General features: G+C 42.9%; 1 protein-coding gene and 1 non-coding gene across 2 annotated transcripts in view; both read left to right on the top strand.

Moving 5' to 3' along the window:
* Positions 1-20,442, top strand: part of PIP4K2A (phosphatidylinositol-5-phosphate 4-kinase type 2 alpha) — a 181,936-nt gene that overhangs the window by 61,611 nt on the left and 99,883 nt on the right. The window lies entirely within an intron of this gene.
* On the top strand, positions 19,212-19,284 carry TRNAS-GGA. The gene has a single exon. It is a non-coding gene; the product is annotated as a tRNA-Ser (tRNA).

Genomic DNA, 20,442 nt, shown 5'->3' with positions numbered 1-20,442 from the left:
AGCACTGCTGTCCTCCAAGCATATGCTCCACTTGTTTATTGATAAGGTTTGATGATCAAAGACAGAGGCGTTAAAATATTTTTTTCAAAATGGAATGTGAACCATATTATGTATTTTTCCCCCAAATCTTTCTCTTGCTTCTTGGAACTGTGTATTGCCGTTTTGCTGGATCATTTTTCCCTAGATCGCGTCGGGCGCCACATCTTTGCTACATGTTTATATCAAGTATTGAATATCGTTCTCTTTCATCTGTCCTCTATCTCAGCCCCACTTTGTTTCCACTTTGCATTAGGGAATAGGAAACCAAGCCGTGTTTAAGTAACTTAGTTTCAATCACTGGGGTCTAGATTCCATTTTCCCACAGGCTGAATAGAAGGTAAATAAATTGGATCTAGCAAGAAGCCAGAATATTAGGATGTGCCCATAATTGTCTTTTTCAGCAGAACTCCATGAAGAGGGCTGGCAAGTCCCCACGGGGGCGCCCAGGTCACTGGGAGCGCTGCCTTATTACACAGCATCAGCGTAATCCACTCCCGGGGCCCTTTGCGGGGTAGGGGGTCCCTATCTGCCCGCCGCAGCTGCCGTCCTGCCAGCCAATTCTGCTGCCCCTTAAACCCTTTCAGTGTAATTTTTTATTCCCAAGAAAAAGACGTATTGGCCAACAAGCTGACAGATCTACGGCTTGAATCTCATTTTGCCCCACCCCCAGACCAGGATGCTCTTGTGTCTGTAGAAAGAGCTCTTGATTGTTGCCAAGGCTTCTTTTGGTCCTAAAATACCTAGTGCTGCTTCCCCGGGGAGAGACCGGAGTCGGGAATTTCCCAGAGGTAGCACCGTCGTCATTCTTCCATGATTTATGAGTCCCCATTGTGTTAAGCCAAATAAACATTTTCTTTCAGTATTCTAGAACTAATAAAAAAAAATCCAGTGAGCTTCATGTAAAGGATTGTGTTTTAATAAAAGTGGTAATTCAAAACACCTGTTTAACTCGTGACTCTCAATTCTAATCAAAGCTCTGTTAATCCTTTGCATGGGAGATCTTGATTTTTCTTTAAAAAAAAAAAAAGATGACATACCCATTTGATTGAAATTTGATTCCTCTCAGTAAAACTGCCAGTTTTAATTAAGTTAGAGAATTGGAATACGACTGTGAGCTGGATGAAATTCAGCATAATAATTTCCTTCTCGTGTTCTGCTTGAAGAGACTATGGATTTGTAATGAAGACATTACATGTCTAATTGTTTCCTCTTCTATGAATTAGATACAACTTTTTATTTCTTCTAAGCTTGTTTATTTATTTGTGACCGTATGGGTCTTCACTGCTGCGTGCAGGCTTTCTTTAGTTGTGGGACACAGGATTCTCACTGCGACGGCCTCTCTTGCTGTGGAGCATGGGCTCTGGGGTGTGGGCTCAGTAGTTGTGGTACCCGGGCTTAGTTGCACCTTGGTGTGTGGAATCTTCTCAGACCAGGATTGAACCTGTGTCCCCTGCATTGGCAGGCAGATTCTTAACCACTGGACCACCAGGGAAGTCCCGACTTTTTAGTTTTGTTGATAGTCATAAAAGTTCTTTTGTGTGTATTGAAGTAACAGATCACTTAAAAAGATGTTCAGTTTTAGGCTATAGCTACTGCTTTTTGTAGCTATAGCAAATAAGGGTTTTGACTGGGAAAATTAAAGCAGTTTGGGGTTGTGAAAAATGGTGTCCTAATTTTAAAGATATTTTAGACAGGGTATTCATCTGTGATGGTACACACTTTGTTTTTACTAATTTGCACTCTTGAGTGTATTATCTGCTTCCCCCGCTGTTCATTTCCCAGTCTGTTTGGACCTGATAAAAGCTGAGGATATACATACTTCTTTTTAAAAAAAAGTTCTTCATCATGACCCTTGAATGCTTCAAGTAAGAGAAATGCATTTATTTTGTGCCTCTCAATTAATTAAAATCTTAATTCTTTTAAAAACCTCTGTTGATTTCTCTTAAATATAAACAGGGGAGCCCAGGGGGAGGTGTTTTTGGCAAGCTCAGCCGTGATTTCTCTGAACACTTTTTGGTTTGCTTACTTTCATGGTAAAAGCTGACAATGATCTAAATGTGCTTCAAGTGTTATTTCCTCGTCTCAGTGGATTATCTGTATTTGCCTTTTAGTTTACTTTTTTTTTTCCCCTCTGAAATCTTTGATTTGGAGGGTGTCCTTTTACTGAGGCTCCCCTTCCTTCCTGATCACGTGTTTGAGTAAATTGTTTTTCCTATCAGTATAATCAAACTATTTATTTATTTGTTTTTGAAGAATAGTTGATATACAATGTTGTATTAGTTTCTGGTATACAGCAGAGTGATTCAGATATGTATATGTTATTGCAAGGTATTGAATATAGTTCCCTGTGCTATCTAGTCATCACTGTCATTTATCTATTTTATGTATAATAGTATTTATCTCTTAATCCCATGCTTCGAGTTTATCTCTCCCAACACACACTCACACCTTTCTCCTTTGGTAAGTGTAAGTTTATTTTTTTCTGTATATTAATCAAACTAATTTGATTTTCCTCCCTCTGATTGAAGGTATGGGCTAGTACCTCTGGCTCTGGCATCAAGAATATATTAATGCCTTCCAGCTTAACCATCCTGTTAGTCACAGCACACCCTCAGAGTGCTGTTAACAAAAATACTTTATTTATTTGAACCGGGTGCCAGAGAGCAGTCAAGATTTTAAAATGTGAATAGTAACAAGAAAGATTCTCACTTGGGTATACTACTGCTAATCTTTTAGAGAAAAACTGTAATAAATATGCCAAGACACAGTGATTTGTAGACCATCTCCTTTGAACATCAAGGTCCCCCAAATTCCTTTAAAACGAAACCAAAAAAGTGTGTCAGAGAATTTATTGTGATTGAATATAGAATTAAATAATAGAAAAGTGTCTTTTCTATTAATAGAACATAACAGAAAAGTGTCTTGCCTTCCCCTAAAAAAATCCTGTTCACTTAGGGAAATGGTAGAAGACAACTTCTATTTTAAATGTTTACTTTTTAGTACTTATTTACTTACTTGGCTGTGTTGGGTCTTAGGTGCAGCATGTGGAATCTTCTTGCTTTGGAACTTGGGCTCTAGAGTTTGTGGGATGGATAGTTGCATGGTGGGTTTTGTTGCCCCAAGGCATGTGGGATCTTAGGTCCCTGACTGAGTCCCCTGCAATGGAAGGCCCATCCTTAACCTCTGGACCACAGGGAAGTCCTTAAATGTTTATTTTGAAAAATATTTAGATGGATCAGGAGAAAGGAGGGGAAAAAAGAAGAGGGAAAGAGAGACAGGGGGTGTGGTGGACTCTTCCTGCCCTTCCTTTTGATTTCACACTGAAATATGGGATACTTTCAAGACATTCTTCAAGGATAATTGAAAGCAGGAGGTCAGGAAAATTGATTCTTGGGGAAGGGAGGAGAGGAGTTACTGAGAGAGCTTGTAAGTTTAAGTCAAATTAACCAAAGGCCACGGCCACCCATATATTGGTGCTGTTCAGTCTCTCAGTCGTGTCCTACTTTTTGTGACCCCAGGGGTCTCACCCCAGGCTTCCCTGTCCTTCCCTGTCTCCCAGAGTTCACTTAAACTCATGTTCATCGAGTCGGTGATGCCATCCAGCTATCTCATCTTCTGTCGTCCCCTTCTCCTCCTGCCCCCAATCTTTCCCAGCATCAGGGTCTTTTCTAATGAGTCTGCTCTTTGCATCAGGTGGTCAAAGTATTGGAGCTTCAGCTTCAGCATCAGTCCTTCCAATGAATATTCAGGACTGATTTCCTTCAGGATGGACTAGTTGGATCTCCTTGCAGTCCAAGGGACTCTCAAGAGTCTTCTCCAACATCGCAGTTCAAAAAGCATCAATTCTTCGGTTCTCACCCTTTATGGTTCAACTCTCACATCCATACATGACTATTGGGAAAACCGTAGCTTTGACTATAGAGACCTTTGTCAGCAAAGTAATGTCTCTGCTTTTTAATACGCTGTCTAGGTTTGCCATAGCTTTTCTTCCAAGGAGCAAGCACCTTTTAATTTCATGGCTGCAGTCACCATCTGCAGTGATTTTAGAGCCCAAGAAAATAAACACATATATAGAAATTGTATATAAAGCTATATATACCCATAAAGAAACTATAAAGAAATTATTCAAGGAAAGAGACAATGGAGTTCATTTAATATGATGTGCTTTTAATATTCCGCCACTGTAGTTCAGCTGGTAAAGAACCCACCTGCAATGGAGGAGGCCCCAGTTCATTTCCTGGGTCGGAAAGATCCCCTTGAGAAGGGATAGACTACTCACTCTAGTATTCATGGGCTTTCCTAGTGGTTCAGACGGTAAGGAATCTGCCTGCAGTGTGGAAGACCTGGGTTCAATCCTTGGGTTGAGATCTCCCGGAGAAGGGCATGGCAGCCCACTCCAGTATTCTTGCCTGGAGAATCCCCATGGACAGAGGAGCCTGGCGGACTACAGTCCATGGGATCATAAAGAGTTGAACGTGACTGACCAACTAAGCTCAGCACACCAATTTTTTTTTATTATATAATATTTTTAAAATCAAGACCTAATGCTTTTTATTTTAATATTAACTTATTCTTAACAAGCACAGTCAGCCAGGAAAATGAAACCTGATTCAAAACTCAAGTTATTACTCAAAATGAAACCCTCCTGAAGCCCCACTGGGGATCATTAGTGCAAATTCCACTGTAGGTTTTGGTCCCCGGGGACCGTTCAGGAGAGGGGCGAGGAGAGAATAAGGCAGCCAAGTTGCGGAGCACTGGGCCTCCAAAGGGCAGGTTTTCTGGAGGTGATGTTTGTAGATCCATCACCAAACTGCCTTCTTGCTTATTTTCAGATTATCCATTCAAGTCATCCTGTGAATGAGGAATGCCTGTTTCAAAGTGTACTGCAAAGCCCTCTCAGTAAACAAGCACTGCACATCCTGGGACTAGTGCGCATCAAGGCTGACTGTTGCAGCAGCGTGCTTTGCGATCTCTCTGGTGCTGATGGCGGCCGGAGTCCTGGGCTTGTCTCAGCCCCACGGTTACTGCCACCCTCTCGCCTGTGCAGTTCGTGCTCCTTACCTGGATGATTCCATCCAATCACTGCACCTGACTTGACAGAGAGGAAAAGACCATGCACCCCGTGTGCACTGGGGCGTGAGAAAGGCTGACCTTCTCGAGGACAGTGAGTCTATGAATAGAATCCTTATGGGCTGACCTGTACCAAGAGTGTAGCTGGGACCAGGCTGGTTTGTACAGCCCAGAGCACATCAGGCTGAAGGGTGGCAGTTCTGCGTTCTGGTTTTAATGTGAAGAGGAATTAGTTTGCGGTTCTTTAGAGAGGAATCACTTCTTTAGTTTTAATTTCCTTGTGTTTTGGTCTCTCTAGGGCCTTTCTGCTCTTAAATTCTGAAATCTGTATTTGTAGATTATTAGGGGTGGAAACAACAGGTAAGAATATAACCGTTTACAAAGAGCCATCTGAGAATTCCCTGGCGGTTCCTTGGTTAGGACTCGGCATTTTCACTGTCCAGGGCATGGGTTCCATCCCTGGGCAGGGAACAACGGTCCTGCAGGCCCTAATAAAAAGTAAAAAGTGCCACCAGGAAAAGGTGCTCAGAGGGATGAACCCCTATCTCAAATCACGGGGCCATTTTCAATTTTCTGTGGGTAGAGAGTCAACTTTTCACTCTGAACCTCAGACTTCTTCCACTTTTGCTTTCTCGATCCCCCGCATATACATGCTTTGCCCCCATGTTTAAAATGTCTTGCAGCACTTAGTTATTGCTATGCAATAAATCACCCCATAACTTAATGGCTTAAAAACAACAACTCTTTATCTGGTCATGATTCTGCAGTTTAGGGCCAACCTCTGCTGGACAATGCTTCTGGTCTCACGTGGCTGGCCCTGAGGACCCACCAGGGCTGGCTGATCCCTGATGGCTTATCTCAGGGGTCTAACAGTCAGCTAAGGCTGTTACAGTGCCAGCAGCCCAGAAGGAGAAGCCCAGGACCCAGAAACTTGTCTTGTCAGGCTTGCGCCTATGGTCCTGTCTCCTCTGCTGAGGTCCCACTAACTGACACAGGCCTGATGCATGACCAAGACCAGAGTCCACGTCAGGGTGTGGATGCAGGAGCTGGGATTCACTGGGGATACCAGTATGCAGTCTCCCACACATTTATCCCCTTGTTTTGGAAGTCTTTACTTCAGATTTGAAGTACACATCTGTATTCCTTGTTCTAGATATCAGTAAGCTTTCACAAAGTAACAGTGTAGTTTCTGCTTAACAGATTATTGACCAGAGACGTAGCAATCGAGAGAGTGATACGATTAACCCCGCAGTGCGAAGTTGTTAGAGCTTAAAATTGATCTAGGGTCCATTGTACAACAATGATTGTCATTATCATCCACGTTTTGCTCCATTATGTTTTTGTTGCAACCTTGTGTATATTATAAACGTAAAATTTTCAAAAACGATGCACTGCAAAATTTGAGTGAAGAATTTATCAGTGAATTTTATGCAGATACTTTCTGTCATTGTCTGAGCAATGTATATACTAGTATCTCAGGGGGTGATAGTTCTTCAGAATATAGTTCTGATTCAGACAGTGTGAAGATTAGACCAACCGAAAGACAAAAACCTTAGTGATTGACTCTGATATGGAAAATGAAAATGAAACTCACGGTGCTAGAGGATGCTTCTTCGCTTCTACAGACAAGTGGATGGAAGACAACATTTCATGAAAATTAGAAGACGTTACAGGTGTCCGGTGCGACTATTGAATATAATAACCAGCAAAGTGTTAGTTTAGTAACAGAATTTATTTCTGGCCAGCCAAAATAAAAATTGCTGACCATGGGCCTTAGTTTCTGCTGAAGTCTCCCAGTCAATATTAACAATATATATGCTCTGCAGTGACATGGGGAGGGGTGTGATGAATGATCTGTGATGGTAGGGGTGGGTGTCTGTGCCTCTGAGTGGGGCCAGGAGGGAACGTGGGCTGCTCCTTCTGGAACTTTTGTCTCTAAATACTCCTTTTCAGACTCCTTTGCCAAGTCCTCTTCCTGAAGATTCTTTGACCATGTTCTTTTTTCCCTTGGATTGAGTCCCTTTGCAACATTATCAGTTTCTACAATGGCAGCCCTTCCTGAGGCTTTAATGACCCTCTCTCTCTCTGCAGGTTTACTTTGAAATATTTTTGGCCTCAGAACCACATTTGTAGCTGCGTGCTAGACTTCTCCACATGAATAATCTGCACACACCCAAAATAAGACATCTTCTATGTACCCCAAATCTACTTCTCTTTCTGTATTTCCTATTTTTGGTAGCGACTTCACTGTTCTAGTCTCAAAGGCTCGAAACCTCTTAGGCATTCTGAGCTCCCCGCCTTCCCCCTTCTCTTCTGGGTACCCCCCTACCACCACATCCTGTGCCCCAGCCCGTTGTCTCAGGCCCACACTGTGGCCTCCAGGCTTCATCATCCCTCCAAATTCCAGTCCACACAGCAAGGAGCTAAATCCCTAGATGACCCTTGTCTAATAAGCCCCAGCTCAAGACCTTCTATAACACCTCACTGCCCTCAGAACAAACACCAGCCAGGTCCACCTGGCACTCAGTCTTGTCAGTTGATCCCATGAAGTCTTCCATGTGCCTGGTAGTCAGTCCAGTGGTTAAGATTCCACGCTTCTACTGCAAGGGGCAGGGGTTCGATCCCTGGTCAGGGAACCAACATCCCGCATGCCGCCTAACCCCATCCAAGATCCATGCCATTTCCCAGGTTAGTAACCTGTTCTCTTATGCAAACTCAAGTCCCTTCCCTCCTCCAAGGTCTATCTCCAACATCTCCTTAAACTCTGTGGATAACAGTCTCTTCCTGCTAGATGCAGATAGCACTTGAAAAAAAAAAGTCATAGACTATATATTTTAGAGATGTTATAGATTCAGATAAAAATTGAAGGAAAGTTACAGGGAGTTCTCCGCCCACCCCCCACCACCATCAACATCTTGCACCAGGCAGTACGTCTGTTCCAATGATGAACCAACATTGACACCTCATTACCAGGCAGAGTCCATAGTTTACACTAGGGTTCACTCTACGTTGTACATTTTATGGGCTTTGACAAATGTATGATGACACTCACCCACCATTAATTATCATCCAGAGTATTTTTCCTGCCCCCCGAACCTCCTGTGCTCTACTTATTCCTCCCTCTCTCCCCTGAAAGCTGCTGGCAATTTTCACTCATTTTATATAATGTCTGTTTTCATCACTTGGTTTTTTGAAGCCCCCTCATCTTAGTCTTGGGCTTCTCAGATGGCACTAGTGGTAAAGAACCCACACTGCCAAGGCAGGAATCATGAGACACAGGTTTAATCCCTAGATAGGGAATATCCCCTGAAAGAGGGCATGGCAATGCACTCCAGTATTTGTGCCTGGAGAATCCCGGGGACAGAGGAGCCTCACGGGCTATGGTCTATAGGGTCTCAAAGAGACAGACATGACTGAAACAACTTAACACACACACACACACACACACACACACACACACACACACACATGTTAGGTCTTCATTACATAGGTCTCTAAAAAATATGGATACATAGATTACATATTTGAAATCTCACTTCAGAACTTCCCTGGCAGTCCAGTGGTTAACACTTTGCCTTCCAATGCAGGGGGTGTGGGTTTGATCCCTGGTCAGGGAGCTAGGATCCCACATGCCTCACAGCCCAAGAAAAAACCCAAAACAGAAAAAATTTTGTAACAAATTCAATAAAGACTTTTAAAAAATAAAATCTCACTTAAAGAATAAAATCTCAGTAAATATCTCCTATGGAAGGTCTGGAATTTTACTCAAGTTAGAATTTTTTGATGGGGCTGGGGCAGGGAGGACATAGCACCAATTTTAAGAGGTTGTTTTTGGAAGAGAACAATGAACCTTGATAGTTAGGGAGACATTCTTCAGCTTAGTTCAGGTCAACAAGTATTTGGTGAAATCAAAGGTGACTTTGGCTTCATGTACCAGTTGTCTGTGCTCCTTCCTAAATGGTTCCTCCATAGACCGAAAAAAAATCTATACTTCCGGAAAAACTTTGCACTCTGCTGAATGGAGAGACGGCGAGTTGGGTGGTAGGAAAGAACACTTCATTGAATCCTTCTTTAGAGTCATCTCCTTTTCTGATGTAGAATAACTACCTCTTGATTTTCTAAATTCGGACTTTTTAAGGATGCTCTTTCATTTTAATTAAAAAGCAAGTACATGCCAAACAGGTTAGCAGTAAGGGGCCACAGAGCATGATACTGTTGCAAAGAGCTCAACAAAATCGCATACAGTGCTAAAGCTGTATGAGCAGCCCTGTCAGCAAGTGTCTGTATGTTCTGCAGATCTGCAACCACTAAGGAAACGAAGGCGCACGGTACACAAGAGGTGCTGTAGGAAAGGAAGGGGAGACACCAGAGAAAGACATCATCACGGTTTCTCAGCACAGAAGCTGTGATGAGCTGTTATCTTAGGTTTCCTAACGGTCTTGAAGGAAACGGGCAGCGCTGCTTCTGGAATACAGTCCTGTTCTGATCACGCCTGCTCCCCCCACCCCCCATCCTCTGGGGCTGGCTTCTTTGGTCCAGGCTGCAATTTGTGGCCAGGTGTCTTCCAGGCACTCAGGGTTGCCTCGGACTCTCGGCTGCAGTGCATCTGCTCTGTGGAATGTCAGCTGTAGTTTCTCACTTCAGTTGCAGGCTCGTCAAGTCTCTAAGCCAAATAAGCATTTCTTTTTCCCCCTAGTTTTATTGAGAAATAATTGACATACAGCACTGTATAAGTTTCAGACGACTTGACTTACATCATGAAGTGAATATCACAAGTTTTGTGACATTCATCATCTCATATAGATACAAAGTTAAAGAAATAGAGAAAAGTTATTTTCTTGTGATGAGAACTCTTAAGATTTACTCTCTTGACAACTTTCGTATGTAGCATACAGCAGTGTTAATTATATGTATCATGTTGTACATTACATCCCTAGTATGTATTTATATGAATAATCACATTTTGATGTAACCACATTTGTTTTAAATGAAAGTCAGCAAAGATTTACTAAGGGTTTTCTCTGGGACAGCACCCTAGGGATATTGACAGTGACAGCCAGGCTCACTGACCAAGTGCCAGGCAGTGTTGTGGACTCAGTGCACGCTCCCAGCAACCCCAAGCACATAGGCTCTGCTCTAAACACTGCATCCGAGATGCCTTGAAATATACGCTGTCTTCATCTACGTGTGGAACTTTCACTTCTTATGGCCAGTCTCCTCCAGGCTGGGGCAAGGGTTTGAGAAAACAAAGCGACCCTCAAGTGCTTAGGATCCACGTTTGCTGTCTTGCTTCTTCAGTTGTCGCCTGTATGAAGTGCTGTTGGAATGTCAAATTATGAACTTCTGGGTGTGGCCTCATGGAATGGCAGCCCAGCTGAGAAGGATTCAGCACCAGCTGGGAGTGGGAAATAGCCCCCCTCCTCTGTTGAGCTCTTCTGGCTGCACTCAGAATAAAACTGACAGAAGACAGATTGACCAGAGGAACAGCAACATGTTTTAATTCATGGGCACAGAGATGTCATGGAAATGGGACCTTAGGAGTGGGACCAAAGCAGGCAGTTTTTACATGTTGTAGACAAATAGATTTTTGAGGAATTGATGGGACAAAGAGACTTAGGTTTGGAGAACCCAATTAGTGAAGAATTTAGACAGAGTTTGGGCTTGTCAATTAAAGAAATAACCAGGCTTGTTTATATAGGCTTCTGGCGTGAATCCCCTGTCTTTGATGATAAGGGTGACTGCCTGTCTAATTGCAGAGAAGGCACCTATCACTTGAAATCGATTTCTTGCTTTCCGGCAGACAGGACAGTCAGAGCGTCCCTCCTCCTTTTATGATCTATGTATATAATTTTATTTATTTATTTATGGCTGTGCTGGGTCTTCGTTGTTTCGTGGGCTCTTCCCTAGTTGCGAGGAGTGGGGCTGCCATCTAGTTGCGGTGCGTGGGCTTCTCATTGTGGCGGCTTCTCTTACTGCGGAGCGCGGGCTCTCAGACAGGTTGACTTCAGTAGCTGTGGCCTGTGAGCTCAGCAGCTGCAGCTCCCAGGCTGCACAGGCTCGGTGGGTGTGGCACATGGGCTTAGCTGCTCTGTGGCCTGTGGGGTTTCTCAGATCAGGGATCGAACCCGTGACTCCTGCATTGACAGGTGGATTCTTTACCACTGAGCCACCAGGGAAGCCTGGAATGTCCCTCTTGGGCTGGCTATTTCTTAATTAACTTTAGTTCAGAATAATTACTATGCCTCAGAGGCACATTTTGGGATGGGCTACCCAACAGCACCCCTTTCCCCTTGGGCTTCTTGCCCCATGTCCCTCTGTACCCCAGCTCCCCTCTTCTCCCTATATCCTTTCCTGCAGGCTCAGAGCAGCACCCAGAAACCACAGCCTATGCTGAATAATGAAAGTGACATTGTATTTTCCCTCTCAAACCAGACAAAGCTGGGGTTTCTTCCATGAAGAATTTTTACCATGGGTAACTGGGTAAACCAAAAAGAGCAGAAAGCTGTAGAAATTTAAAGTGGACAATTGTACTTTACGTGAGTGTTTGGTTTGCTTTATGTAGTAGTCATCTGCCCCTTAAGCAGTTTTCCTCTGGTTACTTTAAGTAACTGGACAGGTTTTATTTATTTCTTTTTAAAATTTATATCCTTTTTATTTATTTATGAGTATAAGACAATTGGCAGTTGACTGCCATGGCTGAGTGCCCAGATTCTGGAGTTGCTCTGACCAGGTGAACAAAATCAGGCCACACTGTGTAGAGGTCACTATGACCTTGAGCCAGTCACTGAACTGCTTGCAGCCTTGGTTTTCTTATTTGTTTAGGGCTGGGAGTGAAACAGTCCTGTTCATTTCACAGGGTTGTTAAAACAGTTGCCTAAGAAAGAGTGTAAAACAGTTTGCAGATACCAGACTCATTTGTTTGTTATTGTTTAGTCCCTAAGTTGTGTCCAACTCTTTTACGACCCCATGGGCTATAGCCCACCAGGCTCCCCTGTCCATGGGATTTTTCCCAGGCAAGAACACCGTAGTGGGTTGCCATTTCCTTCTCCAGGGAATCTTCCCAGACGAGGGATTGAACCCACATCTGAATTGGCAGGTGGATTCTTTACCACTGAGCCAGCAGGAAAGCCTATAGTAAGTCCTACATAAATGTTAGCCTTGAGGATGTGTTGTTATTGTTAATTTTTAGAAATGATGAATGCCAAAGACAAAAACGTGCTGTGTAGATAGAAAACCAAATAAATAAAAGAAACATAGAAAATAAAACCCAGCTGCTTTCCAAAAGTAAGGCACCCCACCCCCCGCCCCCATTCCTTGACTGGGAATTATTCATAAAACTTGACAATGAAACAGAGTCTAGAATATTTCATGTCCTATTCTCCTTATTTCCCCCCCATAATTTTAATTAAAAAAAATAAGCCTTAAGGATTCATTCATTCATTCAGCACTGAGCCTGGTACCTAGACTATAGGTATATATCCTACCCCTGAGGGATATGCTTCTTGCTCATAGAGTAGAACAGATGGTACTCTTATCCCTATGGGGCATGAGAAAAATATTCCAGTTAATACTATATAAGATGCATACGTGGCATCAGTTCACTTCAGTCACTCAGTCATGTCCACTCTCTGCAACCCCATGAACTGCAGCACGCCAGGCTTCCCTGTCCATCACCAAGTCCCGGAGCTTACTCGAACTCATGTCCATCGAGTCAGCAATGCCATCCAACCATATCATCCTCTGTTATCCCCTTCTCCTCCCACCTTCAGTCTTTCCCAGCATCAAGGTCTTTTCCAGTGAGTCAATTCTTCGCATCAGATGGCCTAAGTATTGGAGCTTCAGCTTCAGCATCAGTCCTTCCAATGAATATTCAGGACTGGTTTCCTTTAGAATGGACTGGTTGGATCTCCTTGCAGTCCAAGTGACTCTCAAAGTCTTCTCCAACACCACAGTTCAAAAGCATCAACTCTTCGGTGCTCAGCTTTCTTTATAGTCCAACTCTCACATCCATACATGACTATTGGAAAAACCGTAGTTATGACTAGGTGGACCTTTGTTGGTAAAGTAATGTCTCTGCTTTTTAATATGCTATCTAGGTTGGTCATAGCTTTTCTTCCAAGGAACAAGCGTCTTTTAATTTCATGGCTGCAATCACCATCTGCAGTGATTTTTGAGCCCCCCAAAATAAAGTCTGTCACTGTTTCCATTGTTTCCCCTTCTGTTTGCCATGAAGTGATGGAACCAGATACCATGATCTTAGTTTTCTGAATGTTGAGTTCTAAGCCAACTTTTCACTTTCCTCTTTCACTTTCATCAAGAGGCTCTTTAGTTCTTCTTCACTTTCTGCCATAAGGGTAGTGTCATCTGCATATCTGAGGTTATTGATATTTCTCCCAGCAATCTTGATTCCAGCTTGTGCTTCATCCAGCCCAGCATTTCGCATGATGTACTCTGCATATAAGTTAAATAAGCAAGAGGACAATATACAGCCTTGACATACTCCTTACCTGATTTGGAACCAGTCTGTTGTTCCATATCTAGTTGTAAATGTTGCTTCTTGACCTGCATACAGATTTCTCAGGAGGCAGATCAGGCAGTCTGGTATTCTCAGCTCTTGAAGAATTTTCCACAGTTTGTTGTGATCCACACAGTCAAAGGCTTTGGTGTAGTAAATAAAGCAGAAATAGATGTTTTTCTGGAACTCTCTTGCTTTTTCGATGATCCAGTGGATGTTGGCAGTTTGATCAGTGATTCCTCTGCCTTTTCTATATCCACCTTGAACATCCAGCTTGAATTTCATGGTTCATGCACTCTTAAAGCCTGGTTTGAAGAATTTTAAGTATTACTTTGCTAGCGTGTGAAATGAGTACAATTGTGTGGAAGTTTGAACATTCTTTGGCCTTGCCCTTCTTTGGGACTGTAGTGAAAACTGACCTTTTCAAGTCTTGTGGCCACTGCTGAGTTTTCCAAATTTGCTGACATATTGAGTGCAGCACTTTCACAGCATCATCTTTCAGGATTTGAAATAGCTCAACTGGAATTCCATCACCTCCACTAGCTTTGTTCGTAGTGGTGCTTCCTAAGGCCCACCTGACTTCGCATTTCAGGATGTCTGGCTCTAGGTGAGTGATCACACCATCGTGGTTATCTGGGTCATGCAGGTCTTTTTTTGTATAGTTTTCTGTGTATTCTTGCCACCTGTTCTTAATATCTTCTGCTTCTGTTAGGTCCATACCATTTCTGTCCTTTATTGTGCCCATCTTTGCATGAAATTTTTGCTTGGTATCTCCAATTTTCTATTGTTTTCTTCTATTTCTTTGCACTGATCACTGAGGAAGGCTTTCATGTCTCTCCTTGCTATTCTTTGGAACTCTGTACTCAAATGGGTATATCTTTCCTTTTCTCCTTTGCCTTTAGCTTCTCTTCTTTTCTCAGCTATTTGTAAGGGCTCCTCAGACAACTATTTTGCCTTTTTACATTTCTTTTTCTTGGAGATGTCTTGATCACTGCCTCCTGTAAAATGTCATGAACCTCCGTCTGTAGTTCTTCAGTCTATCAGATCTAATCCCTTGTATCTATTTCTCACTTCCACTGTATAATCTTAAGGGATTTGATTTAGGTCATACCTAAATGGTCTAGTGGTTTCCCCCCCTTTCTTCAATTTAAGTCTGAATTTGGCAATAAGGAGTTCAAGATCTGAGCCATAGTCAGCTCCTGGTCTTGTTTTTGCTGACTATCCATCTTTGGCTGCAGAGAATATAATCAATCTGATTTTGGTATTGATCATCTAGTGATGTCCATGTGGAGAGGCTTCTCTTGTATTGTTGGAGGAGCATGTTTGCTATGACCAGTGCATTCTCTTGGCAAAACTCTATTAGCTTTTGCCCTGCTTCATTTTGTACTCCAAGCCAAATTTGCCTGTTACTCCGCGTATCTCTTGACTTCCTACTTTTGCATTCTGGTCCCCTAAAATGAAAAAGACATCTTTTTTGGGTGTTAGTTCTAGAAGGTCTGGTAGCAGGTCTTCATAGAACCGTTGAACTTCAGCTTCTTCATCGTTAGTGGTTGGGGCATAGACTTGGATTACTGTGATATTGAATGGTTTGCCTTGGAAACGAACAGAGATCATTCTGTCATTTTTGAGACTGCATCCAAGTACTGCATTTCAGACTCTTCTGTTGACTCTCACGGCTATTCCGTTTCTTCTAAGAGATTCTTGCCCACAGTAGTAGATATAATGGTCATCTGAGTTAAATTCACCTGTTCCAGTCCATTTTAGTTCGCTGATTCCTAAAATGTCAATGTTCACTCTTGCCATCTCCTGTTTGACCACCTCCAATTTGCCTTGATTCATGCACCTAATATTCCAAGTTACTTTGCAATATTGTTCTTTACAGCATCTGTCTTTACTTCCATCATCAGTCACATCCACAACTGGGTGTTGTTTTTGCTGTCGCTCTGTCTCTTCATTCTTTCTGAGTTATTTTTCCGCTGATCTCCAGTAGCATATTGGACATGTACCAACCTGCAGAGTTCATCTTTCAGTGTCCTATCTTTTTGCCTTTTCATACTCTTCATGGGGTTCTCAAGGCAAGAATGCTGAAGTAGTTTGCCATTCCTTTCTCTAGTGGACCACGTTTTGTCAGAACTCTCCACCATGACCCGTCCATCTTGGGGGGCCCTATGTGGCATGGGTCATAGTTTCATTGAGTTAGACAAGGCTGTGGTCCATGTGATCAAATTGGTTAGTTTTCTATGACTGTGCTTTTCATTCTGTCTGCCCTCTGATGGAGAATGATAAGAGGCTTCTGAAAGCTTCCTCATGGGAGAGACTGCCTGAGGGGGAAACTGGATCTTACTCTGATGGGCAGGGCCATGTAAATCTTTAATCCAATTTTCTGTTGATGGGCGGGGCTGTGTTCCCTCCCTGTTTGACTTGAAGCTAAACTATGATGGAGGTAATGAAGATAGTTGCGACCTCCTTCAAAAGGTCACATGCACACACTGCCCCCAACCCTGCAGCAGGCCACCACCGACCCACACCTCCACCAGAGACTTCTGGACACTCACGGACACGTCTGGGTCAGTCTCTTGTGGGGACACTGGTCCTTTCCCTTAGGTCCTGGTTGTGCACAAGGTTTTGCTTGTGCCCTCCAAGAGTCTGTTTCCACAGTGAGTCCTGTGTAAGTTCTGGCGGCTCTGCGGTGGGGTTAATGGCGACCTCCAAGGGAGCTTATGCCATACCCAGGTCTACTGCACCCAGAGCCCCTGCTGACCCATACCACCACAGGAGACACTCAGACACAGTCCTGGCTCAGTGTCTGTGGGGTCTCTGGGTCCTGGTGTGCACAAGGTTTGTTTGAGCCCTCCTAGCATCTCTGGCCAATTTGGGGTTTGATTCTAAACACAATTTCGACCCTCCTACGGTCTTGCTGGGGCTTCTCCTCTGCCCGTGGACATGGGTTATCTTTTTTTGGTGAGATGCAATGTTCTCCTGTTGACAGTTGTTCGGCAGCAAGTTGTAATTTTGCAATTCTTGCAGGAGAAGATGGGCGCACAACCTTCTACTCCGCCATCTTGGATATATCTTGGCTTTGTGGCATAAGGGCTGCAAACTGACATGTAAGACCAAGTTAATTTCAGTGAATAGAGTACAGATGATTGGATAGAGGAACAATGATGGATGCTCTCTACTAAAAGCACAATTTTAATTTGTTTTAAATTTTTATTTTGAAATAATTTTAAACATATAAAAATATTGCAAAAAATAATACAATGAATTCCCATATACCTTTTATCTAGATGTTACCATCATACATAGCCAAGAATACATTAATAAAATCAGAACATTAACACTGATACAATATTATTATGAACTGATAGATCTTATTCACATTCCTGCAGTTGTCACATTTGTTTTGGTTTCCTTTCTGGTTCCGGGATCACATGTTGCATTTGGTTATCTTGTCTCCTTAGCCTCCCTTCATCTGGACCAGTTTCTCTGTCTTTATATATCTCTCTGGATCTTTGCACTTTTGATGAAGAACACTGACTGGTTGTTTTATGGAACGGCTTCAGTTAGGGTTTGTGTCCTAATGATTGGGTTCAGATTGTGTGTTTTTCATCAGAGTGCCAGATTATCAGAGCGGTTTCCATCTCAGTGCATCATATCAGAGGACACATGATGTTGATTTATCTCATTAGTGGTGATGTTGACTTTGATCTCTTGATTATAGTGGTATCAGCTTCCTCCACCCTATGGTTATTTTCCCCTTTGTTCTTAATAAGTGTTTTGTGGGGAGGTACTTGGAGACTATGTAAATATCCTTTTTCTCACCATATTTTTGCTGATTAATTTTAGCATCCGTTGATGATTCTTGCCTGAAATAGTTATTACTGTAAATATTTGCCAATTGGCAATTTTAAAATATCGCCATCATTCCTTCTACATTTATTAGTTGGAATTCTATTGTAAGGAATCACTTCCTTTCCTCTTCTTTCTGTCTTAGCACGAACTCATAGGTTCTTATTCTATGGATTACAATCTATTATTACCATTATCTACAAAAAGGTTATTAAAATCTATCTGGGAGCTGCTGCTGCTAAGTTGCTTCAGTCGTGTCCGACTCTGTGCGACCCCATGGACTGCAGCCTACCAGGCTCCTCCATCCATGGGATTTTCCAGGCAAGAGTACTGGAGTGGGGTGCCATTGCCTTCTCAGCTATTTGGGAGAGGGATTATCAATACCACATGCAAATGCATGTCTGTAGGGCCACACCATGGTCTTACTGTGCTGCTTTCTGGACAGCATACAGGACTTGGCTCCTGACCTGTGAGAAGCTGGCATCTTAGTTACTGCCAACGTTCCTACCATTCACTGGTATTTACTCTTGTAAAAAGAGTGAGAGAGCTGATGTGTTAAACTTGGCCCAAGTCTTCTGGCTTAACTGGGATGGAGGGCAGAGGAAGGTGAGAGGACTCAGAACTCAGGTACGGCCCAGTAACTGGCAGGTGATGAGTCAGACCTCAAATTTGCACATCCCGTTTGAGTTTTGGTGGGTGTTGTGGTTTCTAAAACTAAGACTTGTAGAACATGAGTTTTCTGTTAGTCATTTTGAGTTTTTTACTCTCCTCTCTGGCTCATTCTAAAATTTTGCTGATAATCACACCCTTGCCAGTGTTTTAAAAAAGAATACCCCAGTCATTGGTGTAAAGTGAACAAATACAGCAGTTCTAGAAGCTGCTGACTCGGTGGACTCACATTTACAAGGTAAAGCAGTTTCGCTCTCGGAGCCCTATTCCATGCTATCAAGATCAACCCTATCCTGTTAGACTTTTAATAGTCATTTAGTAACTCTGTGTTTTAATATCTAGTATCAGTGTGTAACATACTCCAAAATGGCTACAAGATAGAGCATTTGAAGCAATCTTTGGAGCGTCACAGTGTACGATACAGTCTGTCAGGACTCTCAGTTTTAGTGTTCTTTGTCATAGGGTTAGAGGAAAGAATATAAGCTGCATAATTAAACCATTATTGCAATCATCAGGGTACTGTAAGTCATTGTTAAAATTGGCAGTTGGAGGAAGTGGTATGGTGTCGTTAACAGCTTCCTATCAAACAAGAAGGCAGTCTGTCCTCTAGACTTGATTCATGCTGTGGCCTCTGGTTGGAAACCTACCCTAGTGGGCAAGCAATTAGTCAGGAGGAACCTGCTTATCAAGTACAGAGCATCATGTACATGGTCCAATCAACTGAAAGGTCAGACTTTTGGGGAGAACATCTGTCTCAGCCCATCTGGGCTTCAAGATCATAACACCATAGACTGCATGGCTTTTAAACAGCAAATGTTTATTTCTCGTGTTCTGGAGGCTGAAGTCCAAGATCAAGGCCCAAGCATGGTCACATTTGGGTGAAGGCCCTCTTTCTGGCTCATAGCTGGCTGCTTTTCTCCATATTCTCACTTGGCAGGAGGATGTGGCCATATCTGTGGGTCTCTTGTAAGGGCAGCAGTCTCATCCCTGACAACTTGTGCACCTCCCAAAGGCTCCCCTCTGCTACCTTATTTAGGAATTAAGATGTCAGCATACATATTCTGGGGCTTCCCTGGTGGCTCAGAGGTTAAAGCGTCTGCCTGGAATGCAGGAGACCCAGGTTCGATCCCTGGGTCAGGAAGATCCCCTGGAGAAGGAAATAGCAACCCACTCCAGTACTTTTGCCTGGAGAATCCCATGGAGGGAGGAGCCTGGTAGGCTACATTCCATGGGGTCGCAAAGAGTCGGACATGACTGAGCGACTTCACTTTTACTTTCTATACGTATTTTGAGGGGACACAAATATTCAGACTATAGCGATACCTAACGCCTGTGTTTTCCATCTTTTAGTGAAAGTAAATATCTTTTTAAAATCCCACTTTGAAACAAATCTTTCAGAAAGGAAGGTTTTCCCCCCACTCTCTAGAACTGAGCGTATTTATCGCTTATCATCAGTGGGCTTCCCGGGTGGCTCAGTGGTAAAGAATCTGCCTGCCAATGTAGGAGACTCAGGAGATGCAGGTTCAATCCCTAGGTCGGAAATATCCCCTGGAGGAGGAAATGGCAACCCACTCCAGTATTCTTGCCTAGAGCATCCCATGGACAGAGGAGCGTGGCAGGCTGCAGTTCAGGGGGTCACAAAGAGTCAAACACCAATGAGTGACTAACACACACACACACACACACACACACACACACACACACACACACTGCTATCAGTAATTACAGGCTCTGTCATCTTTGTTGTGAAGTAATACTGTACATAGGAAGTATATATCCTTCTAGGGTATTTTAAAAAAGATAAGAGGAAATAGTAAGACTGGATTAACAAATCAACAATTCGGAAAATGTCATTTTCTAAAGCTTTGGTGAGGGTAGGCCTATCTTCTCAGTGAAAATTGTAAACCACCTCAAATATCATGTTTGGCTATTTTATTATTTGTATTTATCTGCAGTGCTGTTTACATATTATCTAAATACCTTTTGAAGTAAATCATAGAATGTTTTTCTTTTATTTATTTTTCAAAATGTTTATTTACTTATTTAGCTGTGTTGGTTTCAGTTTGGCGTGTGGGCTCTAATTCCCTGACCAGGGATTGAACCCAGGCCCCCTTGCATTGGGCTGCTTGGGGAGGTCCCTGTCTTTCTTTTAAACTGGCAGCCTATTTTACAGTTAATTTGGTTGGTATTTTGCTTTCCTTGAAATAAGAAGTCATCCGCTTCTAGGTTGCTGAGCCATTTGGAATATCACTGTCTTTGTCTTTGAGTCATTCTGGGTCTCGGCAGCTCTCTATGAATTC

Source organism: Capra hircus, chromosome 13 (genome assembly GCF_001704415.2).
Source record: "Capra hircus breed San Clemente chromosome 13, ASM170441v1, whole genome shotgun sequence".
Lineage (NCBI taxonomy): Eukaryota > Metazoa > Chordata > Mammalia > Artiodactyla > Bovidae > Capra > Capra hircus.
Note: the sequence above shows the minus strand (reverse complement) of the source record. Positions and strands in the feature narration are given on the sequence as shown.